Source organism: Rhincodon typus, chromosome 29 (genome assembly GCF_021869965.1).
Source record: "Rhincodon typus isolate 14 chromosome 29, sRhiTyp1.1, whole genome shotgun sequence".
Classification (NCBI taxonomy): Eukaryota; Metazoa; Chordata; class Chondrichthyes; order Orectolobiformes; family Rhincodontidae; genus Rhincodon; species Rhincodon typus.
The window spans coordinates 16,546,672-16,561,436 of record NC_063360.1 but is presented as its reverse complement, the minus strand read 5'-3'; positions in this window follow the sequence as shown (position 1 = coordinate 16,561,436).

Sequence of the window (14,765 nt, the reverse complement as noted above, 5' to 3'; positions counted from 1 at the left end):
TCATATTCCGCTTGGGAACCCTGCAGCCCAATGGTATCAATGTGGACTTCACAAGCTTCAAAATCTCCCTTCCCCCTAACGCATCGCAAAACCAGCCCAGCTTGTCCCCACCTCCCTAATCTGTCCTTCCTCCCACCTATCCCCTCCTCCCACCTCAAGCCCCACCTACTAACCTCATCCCGCCCCCCTTGACCTGTCCATCCTCCCTGGACTGACCTATCTCCTCCCTACCTCCCCACCTACACTCACCTTTACTGGCTCCATCCCTGCTTCTTTGACCTGTCTGTCTCTTCTCCACCTATCTTCTCCTCTATCCATCTTCTATCCGCCTCCCCCTCTCTGAGGTGGGGTCACTGGACCCAAAACATTAACTCTGTTTTCTCCTCCACAGATGCTGCCAGACCTGCTGAGCTTTTCCAGTAACTTTGTTTTGGTTCCCCCTCTCTCCCTATTTATTTCAGAAGCCCCTTCCCCTCCCCCATTTCTGAAGAAGGGTCTAGGCCCGAAATGTCAGCCTTCCTGCTCCTCTAATGCTGCTTGGCCTGCTGTGTTCATCCAGCTCTACACCTTGTTATCTCAGATTCTCCAGCATCTGCAGTTCCTACTATCTCTTGTATATATGCCTGTGCAATGTGGGGTGGGGGGGCATCTTCCTTGCTATTCCTTCTGTGTCATGGCGTTCCTTTGATGCAACACCAAGATTATTATTGGATGAGTTAAACATATTAGGCAGATCATAGGTTGACATTTGATTTAATGAGCCAGCTAATATTAGCTAAGACTGAGCCAGAAGGCATGGAGTCAAGTCCCATCTGTTCCAGAGGTATGCAAAAGATCTCCGAACAGGTTGATTAGAAAATATCTGCTCTAAAGGCACTACAATTGTTCTGTAGCTCCAGCTTAATGGAGGAAAAATCAGCTGAGTCTTCTTATCCTGACTAGTTAAGAGTAACGTTTGCTGTTATTATGGGTATGTAATCATCAGATGACAAGAAAATCAGCCTTCACCCTAATGATTCTTTTAGCCCAACACTCAACACCAATGATTATATCTGAATAATGGCCAGATCAGTGACACCAGAGGGCAACTATAGCCATATATTAGTTTCCAGCAAAGAATGAACACCTTTAAGAGAAGAAGAAAACTAAGTAGTGAGAAAGACAAAACTAATTACTGAAGTAAATGTGATCACTCCATCATCTTGGGCTTGAGTGAAAACTTGTAGTTGTGCCATTTATTTTACAGTAGCCTAAAATGAATAATGAAAATAAAATTCTCATGGTTAAATGATAATTGCATGGATTAAGTTGTACTGGAGAACATGCAGAAACATTTATGCTGTCTTGTTTATGGCTCCTTCTGCTTTTGCAAGGCATGGCAACTTTAGCAATTTATGATTCATGACTCCTGCACCACCTCCACTCTCCATACTATCAGGTAGTGGAACTAAAAAGAGACTTATGACTTTACATTGATGCAATATGAACTCATTTTACAGTTTTTCGACCCTTAAGGGTAGCTAATTTGCATAAACAAAAGCAACTATTGATGGGTCGTCTGCAAACTATCTCAGCTGGGGAAACAGCTAGACATCACTGTCACATTTAAAGGGAAACCACATTTCATCTCATATTATCATCTTCTTCCTTCCATCAGGACAGAAACCCACGTTTCCTACGTGCATAGTTATTCAATTGATCAAGGACAGTAAGAGTTTTGTTTGAATAAGGGAAAGAAGAGCAAACAAAAATTTTTGTCTCTACAGCCTACTCTAGTGGGCAATTCAGAGATGCAGCAAGAGGAATTTGCACCTAATACTTTGGTTCTGCCCAGACCCAATTCCAAACCCTGGGAACAGGAGCCTTACCATAATGGAGTAGGTACCAGAATTGGCCAAAAAGGAGTGCCCATCTTATCACTGAAATCTTGCAAGGCAGAATGTAACAGGCTGGGCAGGCCAAGGTCTGAATTGACCAGAAAATTGTTTTTGTTGTTCCATTGTTCAATTTCTTCTGGTAAGGTCTTTGTGTGTGCTATCTGTGCTGTAGCTTTCTGCAGTCTTTCTCTATTTAAATAACATTCAGCTCCTATAATCTTCCTGACAAAGTACATAACATCACATTTTCCCACATTATATTTCATCTGCCAAGCTTTTGCCCACTCACTGAACCTGTCTATATGCCTCAGTAGACTCTTTCTGCCATCTTCACCATTTGTGTTCCCACTTATTTGTGTTCTTTGTAGATTTGTGATTGTACATTCACTTTCTTCCTCCAGGTTATTACTATACATTGGAAATTAAGTTTACATTGTGGTCCCATCAATGTAAAACAAATAAGTTTTAATAGATGGACTGAAAGCAACAAATGCATGGAGAGAGCAAACTAACATTTCGAGTCTAGATGACTCTTCATCAGAGCTGAAGTGAAGTGTAGGTGGATTCTGTTTGTGCCTGTCTGATTTCTCTATTCCACAGCATTAGCAAATTTCTTTAGTGTCAGATGAATGTCATTCCTGCTGCATTGGTTTATCACACATCTCTTTTGTAGTCCTGTGAATTGTATGGATTCCTAAGATCTCCTGTGTCAAGCTTGAGCGTTTCACTTTAGGATTATTGTGTATTGCTTCTGCCTCACTGTCCATCTGAATGGCCTCTCTAGAGTTGGTTCTTTTTTGAGTTGTAGTAAGTCTGACAAAGACTCATCAGTAATGCCTGCAAAAATTTAATTTATTATGAATTCAGGCATTAACTCATCATAGTTGTGTTTCTTCACTTGTCTGTAGAGATCATTACTGAAATCATCCATAGGTTCCTGTAGATTCTGTATTCTTCTATTAAATCTTACACTTCAAGAATTTTATTAGTTTTGGTGTTGAAATAATTGTCAAAGGCTTTCAGTACTTCTTATTATATCTGATTTTCTTTTGCTTCTTTCAATCATATCATCTGCTAAATTCCCAATTGTGTTCAGAAATGAATTGGATTGTTCAATTTCTGACTTTAGATCCTGGTTAGATACATCAAGAATTGCTTTCTCTAGGATGTCTAATTGTTTGTTTGTATTGGCCTATTTCTGAAATGAAGTGTTCCTGGCATTACAATTTCTGATGTTTAGGTTTCCTTATGTGATTATGTATTTTATCTTCTTTAAAAGGTGTTTATTTTGCAGGAATGGTGGTTTTCTTTCACTTTGCTGCTCTTCCAGAAAGTTTTCTGTCTATGTGGCTTTAATAGAGAATTCCTGTCCTTTTGCAGCCATGAGGGAAGATCGTTTTGCAGTTGTCATGGATTCTTCTGAAAAAGATTTTATGTTTTACCAGAGTTGCTCACATCTTTAAATTCTTGAACATGTATCTGTTTTAAATGACTGCATTCATGTTTTCCCTGGCTCTGCACTTGCCGATTATGTAAGTTTGACTTCCTGTGTTTTTTTTGCAGCCATGACTCATGGTCTTTACACGCCATGGTGACAAGCATGACTGAAAAAAAAATCTCACCCTTTCAACCCAAATTGCTGTGCCTTTCAAAGATTCCCCTCGGTAAAAGGAATTTTTAGCTTTGACTCATGTAGACTTCAATCATTGTTTACTGTCTGGCAGAATTTGGGTTTGAGACAAGTCTATAGATTTCTTCTGTTTCAGTATACCTATTCTTTGTTCTGAAACAATTTCTGTCATTATTTGAAATATATTTCCGGACTGCGTGCTGCCATGAGATTTTTTGGGGTTCACTGTCCTGACACAGTATTCATTACAATAGCATCCACTACATTTTTCCCGTATGGTAGCTCCAGAACATATGCAGCCTTAAGTGAGAGATGCCACAATAATTCCAAGGAATTATTTACCTCAGTGATATATTTTTTCCTGTGGCTCATTATTAGCAGTTTCTGTTTTCCTGAAGTCTTCTGGGTTACCAGTGTGTTTGCTTCATTGGAATTAGTACTACTAAATTAAGTTTTTAGATCTCACCACCGACAAAGACTGTTGGTAAGACATAGCCTTTGGTCTGTCTTCTTTGAATGTTGACTTTATGCTTCCACTGAGGTCTGAAAACACCATCACAGTGGATACTACTTATTGCACTCAATCAAGCAATAATCCTTTTAGGTTTTTTCAGATTCACTTACATCAGTTAGTACTGGTAGAGTATTAGAGGGGTCTGAGTGATCTGGACTACAGACACATTTGTGGCAGAATCAGATCAGAAGTTTGGCAAGACCTACCTCAATGTCAGAAGCATCTTCTTCTATCTTTTATGCTTTTGCCAATCAGTGAGCTGTGTTCCTTGATAGGCAGTAGCAAGTGACCAATTTACTTCTTAAAAATTTATTCACAGATGTAAGCAATGCTGACTGGGTCAGCATGTAATGCCCATCTTTGATTAGCCACACAGCAGTTAAGTGTTAATTGTATTACTGTAAATCTGGAATTACATGTCAGCCAGACCAGATAATGATGGCAGATTTCCGTCCGTAAAAGAACATTAGTGAATGATATGAGTTTTACACCAATTGACTGTCATTACATGACTTCCATTAGGCCAGCTATCTTTTATAACTTAAATTACACCATTTGCTCTCGTGAGATTTGAACTCACATCCCAAGAACATTAGCCCAGGCTTCTACATTACTAATCCAATAGAAATTACCACTAAGCCATCACCAGGGAGGACTAAGAGGGCTTATCGTTTATTAAATGCCTTATTACTACCACAATTTGCCTCAGCTTCCCTTTATAACAAACACGCCAAAAAATCTAAGCATTGGCAAATCTCATAACAGAGATCAGATCAGGTACCTGACAATGCCTGTACATCGCCGAGGCCAGACACTGACCTCTACATCGCCAAGGCCAGACGCCAACTCTCCGACACCTCCTCCTACTGCCCCCTTGATCATGACCCCACCCCTGAGCACCAAACCATCATCTCCCAAACCATCCACAACCTCATCACCTCAGGTGACCTCCCACCCACGGCCTCCAACCTCATCGTTCCCCAACCTCGCACTGCCCGCTTCTATCTCCTTCCCAAAATCCACAAACCTGAATGCCCTGGTCGACCCATTGTCTCCGCCTGCTCCTGCCCCACCGAACTGATCTCCAACTATCTGGACTCCATTTTCTCCCCCTTGGTCCAGGAACTCCCTACCTATGTCCGTGACACCACCCACGCCCTCCACCTCCTCCAGAACTTCCAATTCCCCGGTCCCCAACACCTCATCTTTACCATGGACGTCCAGTCCCTCTACACCTGCATTCCCCATGCAGATGGCCTAAAGGCCCTCCGCTTCTTCCTGTCCCGCAGGCCCGACCAGTCCCCCTCCACTGACACCCTCATCCGCTTAGCTGAACTCGTCCTCACCCTCAACAACTTCTCTTTCAATTCCTCCCACTTCCTACAGACAAAGGGGGTGGCCATGGGTACCCGCATGGGCCCAAGCTATGCCTGCCTCGTCTTCTTCCGTTACATTGATGACTGTATCGGCGCCGCCTCGTGCTCCCACGAGGAGCTTGAACAGTTCATCCACTTCACCAACACCTTCCACCCCAACCTTAAGTTTACCTGGACCATCTCGAATACCTCTCTCCCCTTCCTGGACCCCTCTGTCTCCATATCGGGCAACCACCTAGAAACCGATATTCATTTCAAGCCCACCGACTCCCACAGCTACCTAGAATACTCCTCCTCCCACCCACCTTCCTGCAAAAATGCTATCCCCTATTCCCAATTCCTTCGCTTCCGCCGCATCTGCTCCCAGGATGAGGCATTCCACTCCCGTACATCTCAGTTGTCCTCGTTTTTCAAGGACCGTAATTTCCCCCCCTCAGTGGTCGAGAACGCCCTCAACCGTGTCTCCCACATCTCCCGCAACTCATCCCTCACACCCCGTCCACATAATAAGAACCAAAAAAGAATCCCCCTCATCCTCACGTACCACCCCACCAACCTCCGGATCCAACGCATCATCCTCCGACACTTCCGCCATCTGCAATCCGACCCCACCACCAAAGACATCTTTCCCTCCCCACCCTTATCTGCTTTCCGGAGGGACCACTCTCTCCATGACTCCCTTGTCCACTCCACACTCCCCTCCAGCTCCACCACACCCGGCACTTTTCCCTGCAACTGCAGGAAGTGCTACACCTGCCCCCATACCTCCTCCCTCACCCCCATCCCAGGCCCCAAGAAGACTTTCCACATCAAGCAGATGTTCACCTGCACATCTGCCAATGTGGTATACTGCATCTGCTGTACCCGGTGTGGCTTCCTCTACATCGGGGAAACCAAGCGGAGGCTCGGGGACTACTTTGCAGAACACCTACGCTCGGTTCGCACTAAACAACTGCACCTCCCAGTCGCGAACCATTTCAACTCCTCCTCCCATTCCTCAGACAACATGTCCATCCTGGGCCTCCTGCAGTGCCACAACGATGCCACCCGAAGGTTGCAGGAACAGCAACTCATATTCCGCTTGGGAACCCTGCAGCCCAATGGTATCAATGTGGATTTCACAAGTTTCAAAATCTCCCCTCCCCCTACCGCATCCCAAAACCAGTCCAGCTCGTCCCTGCCTCCCTAACCTGTTCTTCCTCCCACCTATCCCCTCCTCCCACCTCAAGCCGCACCTCCATCTCCTACCGACTAACCTCATCCCGCCCCCTTGACCTGTCCGTCCTCCCTGGACTGACCTATCCCCTCCCTACCTCCCCACCTACACTCATCTTTACTGGCTCCATCCCCGCTTCTTCGACCTGTTTGTTTCCTCTCCACCTATCCTCTCCTCTTTCCATCTTCTATCCGCCTCCCACTCTCTCCCTATTTATTTCAGAACCCCCTTCCCCTCCTCCTTTTCTGAAGAAGGGTCTAGGCCCGAAACGTCAGCCTTCCTGCTCCTATGATGCTGCTTGGCCTGCTGTGTTCATCCAGCTCTGCACCTTGTTGTCTCGGATTCTCCAGCATCTGCAGTTCCTACTATCTCTAATGTCAACTCACTGCTGGCTGTGAAGAGCCTCCAGCATGAAGCAGCATCTCAGGGTATGTTCCATGGATCTCTCATCTGACATTTATCAACCTCTCACAGCCGTGTGGATCTCTCTGATTGGCTCGCAGACCAAAACTTGCAGGGTGCAATGATAACTGGCATTGGGAGGCCGCAGCAGAGACACTTTGAACACAAGGGCAGGCATACAGCTCACGGACTGGACTAGGCTGCATCGTTGCTCACTTAGTCACCTACCTGTGAACTCGCAGCTTCCATGCCATGCCATGCCTCTTAGCGCTTTAGCCAGAGTCAAAGGCTTCAGGACTGAAGTATTGCTGTTTTACTCAAACACACAGACTGGCTGCTTGTTATCAGGAATTTGTCTGGGAGGGTGGAACATTGTGACATAACGGCACACTGAGACATCAGTTTAACACCAGTAAATGTGCCAACTGCCGGCATGGCAAACACACTGCACACATGTGTTCAACTAAATGTCCATGTTGGAAGCTGGGTACAGGTTTGTTCTCATTCCAGTCAGCAGGGGGAGTGTGGGAGGGTTGCTGCTCTTCGTCATGTGGTTCCAGGAAAGCCCTGGGACTTGGCTATTGTGAGTAGACTCCAGAGGCACTGTTACCCGAGCAAGATTTAAAAACAAATTATACTGAGGCCACAATATTAGGAAATGCATGGAGTTTATTTAAGGGGACAGAAAGGCAATTTAGAAGATTCAGAAAATAATCCAATTCTTAGAAGAAGAAAGCTACAAGAATTTAAAAACTTTTAGAAGATCAGGGCTCCCAGGAATCAAGCTATGATTTTGGTGTGACACTTTATTAAAGATCAGCCAAAAACTTCACTTGCAAAACTGTGCAACAGGACATGCATTATGTTTCAGGCATTAATAGATGGGAAAATATTTCTTTTCCATGAAGAAACAGAAAACCTCTAGCTTGGCTGCAAAAGTGGGAAACCACCCTTTTGTTTATTTAGAAATTGGGAACACTCAACTGGAAAAGCTGAGAGGAGATTTGATAGACGTTTCCAAAATCATGAGTGGGCTAGATAGAGTAGATCAGGAGAAGCTGTTCCCACACATAAAAGACAAAAAAAGAACAAGAGGGCAGAGATTTGAAGTGATGTGTAAACGAAGCAAAGGTGCAGTGAGAAGAAAATAGTTTTGCACTAGGAGTAGTTAGAGAATGCTTTGCCTGGCAATGTAGTGGAGACAGGTCCAAGGGAGCCATTCAAGAGGGCATTGAATGATTATTTGGATAGAGATGGTGGGCAGGGAGATGGGGAAAAGTGAAGAGCTTGGCACTAGCTAATAGAATGGATGAAGACACGATGGCCTGAATGAGCTCATTCTGTGCCATAATAATTCTGTGGTTCTGTGAACACCACATTAAGCAACACCAATCTGCATGAGATTGCCACTTCCCAGAAAATTTGGCCCTATATGTTTCATTGGATTATCTGCCAAGATTAACCTTACAGCACAAGTAACAGTGTATCACAAACAGTGTGTGAATGTTAAAATGGTGCATGTAGTTTGTAATCAATACTCCTCAATTTTGAGCCAGCCACATGTCCTGGCCTCACCGCAAAATCCATGTGGTAGCAGAGGAGTTTGACAGCTTTTTCCAAAGCACAGCTGGTTCAGATGCAACCTGTTGTCAACTAGCTGGCCAAAGAGCAGCTGGTAGAAGATTTTGCTGGGCTTCTTAAATTCATAGCAGAACCCAAAAAGAAGAACTTATTCTGTTTCATACCGTGAACAGAATGGAAACTATAAATTTTACAGGACTGGTGGAAATGTTTTCCATTGTTATCATCAATAAAGAACATTTCAATCCATTACATATCAAGATTGAACTGTTAGTGCCAGTGGCAATTGTAATTCTGACTAACAAGTTAATGCTAATTGTGTCTATTTCTACCTGGCTATAAACTATAGCTTGCTTTCTAAGACTGGTGCCTGTTGTTGTTGGGACTCTCCAATGTTTTATCCTCTATTACAATCACACCTACGGAGATTTCAGAAGGTTAGCAAGTAGGTGGACGTCTGGAAGCATAATAAGGAACAAGCCTTGCAGGGATCCTCTGGATTTGTGGAGTCCCAAAGTATCTCTCAGTGCTGAGTAGCAGCAAGGGTTCTAGCGCTTCAATGGCCTTAAGGGCAGTAGTCACAAGCCACCAGTGGCTGGGACCCAAAGTTCAATATGACACTTACCATGATCATATGTTCTGACATGCACACCGCTTCTCTATTCAACATTTGATGTTTTAATTGTTCCATTACCATTCAGTTTTGATCTTCAGTCTTCAACCAGGGAGAAGAATCTTCAAACAGCCCCTGCTACAAGATTTTTCTCCTGTCTCAAGTGAAGGCAGTCTAATTGGAACATGAAACCATCAAAGAAAAAACAATGCCGATGGCTGCTCTAAATGATGTGGACTTACAGTCATAATGTTTCCTCTCAGTGCACACAGTTTAAATGGGGGCAACCTTGCAGTTCACAGCAGCTGAAATTGATGGGAGGACCTTCTTATCATTTTTGCCCCATTTATAATCGTAGAATCCCTACAGTGTGGAACAGGCCATTCGGCCCATCAAGTCCACACCAACCCTCCGAAGAGTATCCCACCCAAACCATCCCTTTACCCAATAAGACACAGGAGCAGAAATTAGGCCCATTGAGTCTGCTGTGCCATTCAATCATGGCTGATAAGTTTTTCAACTCCAATCTACCGCTTTCTTCCCATAAACCTTGATCTCCTTGACAATCAAGAACCTATTTATCTCTGTCTTAAATATACTCAATAACCTGACCTCCACAACCTTCTGTGGCAGTGGATTCCACATATTCGCCATCTCTGGCTGAAGAAGTTTCTCCTTATCTCCATTCTAAAGGGTCTTCCCTTTACTCTAAAGCTGTGCCCTTGGTCCTAGTCTCTCCTGCCAATGGAAACATCTTCCCAACATCCACTCTGTCCAGGCTGTTCTTTATTCTTTAAATTTCAATTAGACCCCCACTTCATCCTTCTAAACTCCATCAAGTATAGACCGAGAGTCCTCAAACATTTCTCATATGTTAAGCCTTTCATCCCTGGGATCATTCTCATGAACCTCGTCTGGAACTGCTCCAGAGCCAATACATCCTGAGGTATGGAGCCCTAAATTACTCACAGTATTCTAAATATGATCTGACCTGAGCCTTATAAAGCCTCAGAAGTATATTGCTGCTTTTATATTCTAGTTCTCTCCAGATAAATGCCAACATTGTATTTGTCTTCCTAACTACCGACTCAACCTGCAAGTTTACCTTATAAGAATCCTGGACTAGGATTCCCAAGCCCCTTTGCACTTCAAATTTCTGAATTTTCTCCCCATTTAGAATATAGTCCATGTCTCTATTCTTCCTACCTATTCTGTTCCCCTTTCCATAGATGCTGCCAGACCTGCTGAGTTTCTCCAACATTTTCTGTGTTTGTCTCAGATTTCCAGCATCGATCGTGTTTTGCTTTTATTGAATTCAGAGGTGATGAGCTCGAGTCCAAGTCGTGGATACTATTACACATCAGGGAGGGGTGAGTTACCTGGACACTGTGCTCCAGGAGACAGTCACACCCCTTAGACTAACTACAACAAATTTGGTCTGTGCTCAGGGACAGGAGGCATGACTGCAAGTGACACTGATATTGGAATTCAGAACTTAGCTGTGGAGGAGCCTCAACAAGTACCATTGGCCAATAGGTATGAGGTTCTTGTTCCCGGGGTGTATGAGGGCACAGCCGGCAGTGAAGATGAATGAACTGACCACCACACTGCAGTACAGAGCCCCATTCAAGTGGGGGAGAATGGAGAAATGTAACAGAGTCATAGAGCCACACAGCAGGTAAGTGATCCTTTGGCCCATTGAGTCTGTGCTGACCTATCCATGCTAATCCCACTTTCACTTGGTTCATAGCCTTGAATGTTGTGACATTTCACATGCACATCCACGTACTTTTTCAAGTTTGTGCGATTTCCAGTCTACCAGGCAATATATTCCAGATTCTCATTTACCTCTGGGTGAGAATATTTTTCTCAAATCCCTCTAAACCTCTTGCACTTCACTTTAAAATTATGGCCCTTCATTATTGACCCTTCAGCTAGAGGTAATGGGTGAATAAGTAGGCAAATACAGTTCTCTGCTGCAAAGCAGAGAATCCCAAAGCCTGTGTCATCGACCTGCTGTCTAGGATCTGCACACCTCTTGGAGACTGCTGAAATATCTCTTCTTGGCTGGACAGTATCTTGGAGTGGGAAAGGAGGGACCCAGTTGTCATTGTCCATGTAGGTACCAACTTTAGGATGAGGAAAAACATTCTACTGATGGATTACTGAAGGATTAGAAAGTGAAACCACAGAGGTAATAGGATTACAATCTGAGCCATATGCAAATTGGCATAGGATAAATAAGATGAGAGAGAGATGAATGAATTGCTAAATAATTGGTGTGGGAGATACATGTTCTGATTCATGGAGCACTGGTACCCATACTGGAGAAAGAGAGAGAGAGCTGTTCCAGTGGAACAGGCCTCATTTGAACCACATGAGACGAGTGGCCTGGCTAATCCTATAACAACAGTGATAGATTTTTTTTTAATTATGAGAGTTGTAGATAAGACTTTGAACTAATTAGTGGAGATGAGAGCTCAACTGAAGGAAAGTTTAAAACATCAAGAAGAAACAAGAGAGCAGAGCTACCAGTGTAGTGAAGAGGCTAATGATAATCAAAGTGTGACAGGGAGAGGTAGAAAATATAAGCAGGAGACCAAAATAAACAAAGCAGGACAATCCCTGATCTCTTATGCTACCCTTGACCCTCTGATATGTCCAGTTAATGTGTTGGTTAAAGTAACCCATGACAATAGTACTTCTCTTCTTACATGCTTCCATTATTGCCTGATTTATAATTCATCCTACAAAGAATGAGGCAACTCTTTGAGCCTATAGATGATTGTTACCCATGACTCTTTACCTTGTTATTTCTTCTTCCCATCCAAATGACGAAGCTTCAGACAAAATGTCGAAGCTTCAGGCTCTGTATCCGAATGCATACAATATTTTTAACAAGATAGTTGAGTTTATGGAAGAAATAGAAATAAATGAATTTGACTTGATACATATTTCAGAGACGTGGCTGCAGGGTGGTCAGGACTGGGAACTCAATATTCAAGAGTATTCGACATTCTGGAAGAATATGCAGTAAAGGAAAGGAGTCGGGGTAGCATTGTTAATAAAGGAAGGCAGCTGTGTGGTGGTGAGAAATGAAGTAGTGAGATGTTATTACAATAAAATTCATTTGGATGGGAAGAAGAAATAATAAGGTAAAGAGTCATGGGTAACAATCATCTATAGGCTCAACGAGTTGCTTCATTCTTTGTAGGATGAATTATAAATCAGGCAATAATGGAAGCATGTAAGAAGAGAAGTACTATTGTCATGGGTTACTTTAACCAACACATTAACTGGACATATCAGAGGGTCAAGGGTAGCATAAGAGATCAGGGATTGTTTCTTAGAGCAAAGCATTACAGAACCTACTTTGGAACAGGGTATTTTAGATCTAGTAATATGTAATGAGGTAGAATTAATAGGGAGTTTCATAGTTAAGCCTTCTCCAGGAGGTAGCAATCATAACATGGTGGAATTTCAAATTCAGTTTCAGGAAGCACAACAGTTTGCTCAACTTAAACAAAAGCATTCAGAGCGATATGAAGAAGGAGTTGTCTAAAGCAGTCTGTGAAAATAGACTAAGGGGAAGGTCAATAGACGAGCAGTGTCAGCCATTTAAGCGGATATTTCATCATGTTCAGCAAAAACATATTCTGGTCAAAAGGAAGGACTCAATGAGAACTAAGGAACTACCTGGTTCAAAAAAGTGGTCAAGGAGAGTATCCAATCAAAAATTAAAGCATACACAAAGTGGCAAAAACTAATAGTAGGCCAGAGGATTGGGAATTTTTTTAGGAACCAGCCGCAGATAAAAAACTAATAAAAAGGGAGAAAATTGACTATGAATATAAACTGGCAAAAGATGGGGCAGCACAGTGGTTCAGTAGTTAGCATTTCTGCCTCACAGCGCCAGGGACCTGGGTTCAATTCCACCCTTGCGCAACTGTCTGTGTGGAGTTTGCACATTGTCCCTGTGTGTGTTTGGGTTTCCTCTGGGTTTTCTGGTTTCCTCTCACAGTCCAAAGATGTGCAGATTAGGTGGATTGGCCGTACCAAATTTCCTATAGTGTCCAGGGATGTGCAAGGCTAGGTGGATTAGACATGGGAAATTCAGAGTTACAGAAGTAGGGTAGGGTTGTGGGTCTGGGTATGATATTCTTCAGATAGTTGGTGTAGACTTGATGGTCAAATGGCCTGTTTCCACACTGCAGGGATTCTATGATTCTACATAAAACAATCATCACAATCTCTTACTGGTATATAAAATTATGAAGAGCAGTGAATTAAGTGTGGGACCCTTGGGGAATGTGATAAACTAATGTGACTGAATGCAGACAATCCACGAGGGACTGATCATCTGCATCTAAAGATCTTGAAGGAAGTGGCTCCAGAGACAGTCGAGGCATTGTAAAATACTCCAGAACCCACTGGATTCTATGAGAGTTCTAGTTGATTGAAAGCCATTAATGTGACTCCCTCATTCAAGAAGAGGGTCAGAAAGCAGGGAGCTGTAGGCCTGTTAGCCAACTGGTGTCATTGGGAAATTGATAGCCTCTATTATTAAGGAAGGAATAGCAGGACGTTTAGAAAAGCCTGATGCAATCAGAGTCAACATGGTCTTCTGAAAATGAAATCACAATTGACAAATTCAAGAATGTAACACACAGTTAATAAAGGAAACCTGTAGATGTAGTGCGCTTGGATTTCCAGAAGTCATTTGATAAGGTGCCAAATAAAGGGTTACTGCACAAGATAGGGGCTCATTGTATTGGGACTAATACATTACCATTGATTGATGATTGGTTAACACAAAGAAGACAGAGAGTTGGGATTCACAGGTCTTTATCAGGTTGGAAATACATACCTAATGAGTGCCACATGGATCAATCCAATGGTCTCAATTATTTGCAATGTATCTATGCTAATGAGTTGAAGGAGTGGGCAGAGTGGAATCTATCCACATTTGCTGATGGTACAAAAACGTTGTGATAAGCACATAGGGAACCTGAAAAAGGATATAGATACGGCAAGTGAGTGGACAAAAACTTGTCAGATGGAGCTTAATATGTTAAGCATGCGGTCATGCACTTTGGTAGGAAGAATCCAAAGGTAGATCATTATTTAAATGAAAAGAGACTCAAAAAGTACAGCACAGAGAGTTTGAGGTGCATGAATTATAGGTTAGAATGCAGATGCAGCAATTAATTCAGACAAATGGAATTTTGTCCTTTATGACTCGGATTGTTGGATTTTAAAAATAAGAAGATCTTGCCACAACTGTACGTGGTGTTAAAGAGGCTGCACCAGGTCTACACATATTTAAGAAATAATTCATTGACATTGGAGGCAGTTCAAAAGAGATTCACTCGGCTGATTCCTGGGATGAGGAGATTGACTTATCAGGAACAATTAAGCAGGCTAGGCTTTTATACATTAGAATTCAGAAGAATGAGGGGTGACCTCATTGAAACATATGGGCTTCTGAGGGGGCTTGACAGGACTTAGAGAAAAGATAAAAACCGAAAGAACTGTGGATGCTGTAAATCAGGAACA